Source organism: Penaeus monodon, chromosome 30 (genome assembly GCF_015228065.2).
Source record: "Penaeus monodon isolate SGIC_2016 chromosome 30, NSTDA_Pmon_1, whole genome shotgun sequence".
Taxonomy (NCBI): domain Eukaryota; kingdom Metazoa; phylum Arthropoda; class Malacostraca; order Decapoda; family Penaeidae; genus Penaeus; species Penaeus monodon.
Genome location: NC_051415.1, coordinates 29,150,494 through 29,150,850, shown reverse-complemented (window position 1 = coordinate 29,150,850; position 357 = coordinate 29,150,494). Strand labels below are relative to the sequence as shown.

Here is a 357-nt window from a genome sequence, read left to right as displayed (position 1 = left end):
ATTTAATGTAATCGTTCCCTTACTCCTTCCTGCACAGTGTACCATCTCCCCTCTTCTCCCCTCCATTATCCTAAACTCTCTCTCTTCTTTTTCTCTCCTCCTCCATTTCTCCTTCCTCCCCGATCCGCCCTCTTCCCCTCTCCCTTCCTCTCCGTCCCCTCTTCCCCTCTCCCCTCCTTCCCCTCTCCTCTCCGCCTCCTCTTCCCTCCCACCCCCAAACCCTTTCTTCCCCCGCCCATCTCCACCCAACAACAGCTGACTCACACGCATCCTGATCGTAATCTGTTAACAGCTCTCTTAGTAACGCCCTCTAGTTTGTCTTCCCCCCCGTCGATACCATTATGGCCTTATCGTCTT

At 53.8% G+C, this 357-nt stretch overlaps 1 protein-coding gene across 1 annotated transcript in view; it reads right to left on the bottom strand.

Moving 5' to 3' along the window:
* LOC119592684 (aldehyde dehydrogenase, dimeric NADP-preferring-like) overlaps positions 1–357 on the bottom strand; it is a gene marked incomplete at its 5' end in the record, with an annotated part of 10,381 nt that overhangs the window by 9,227 nt on the left and 797 nt on the right.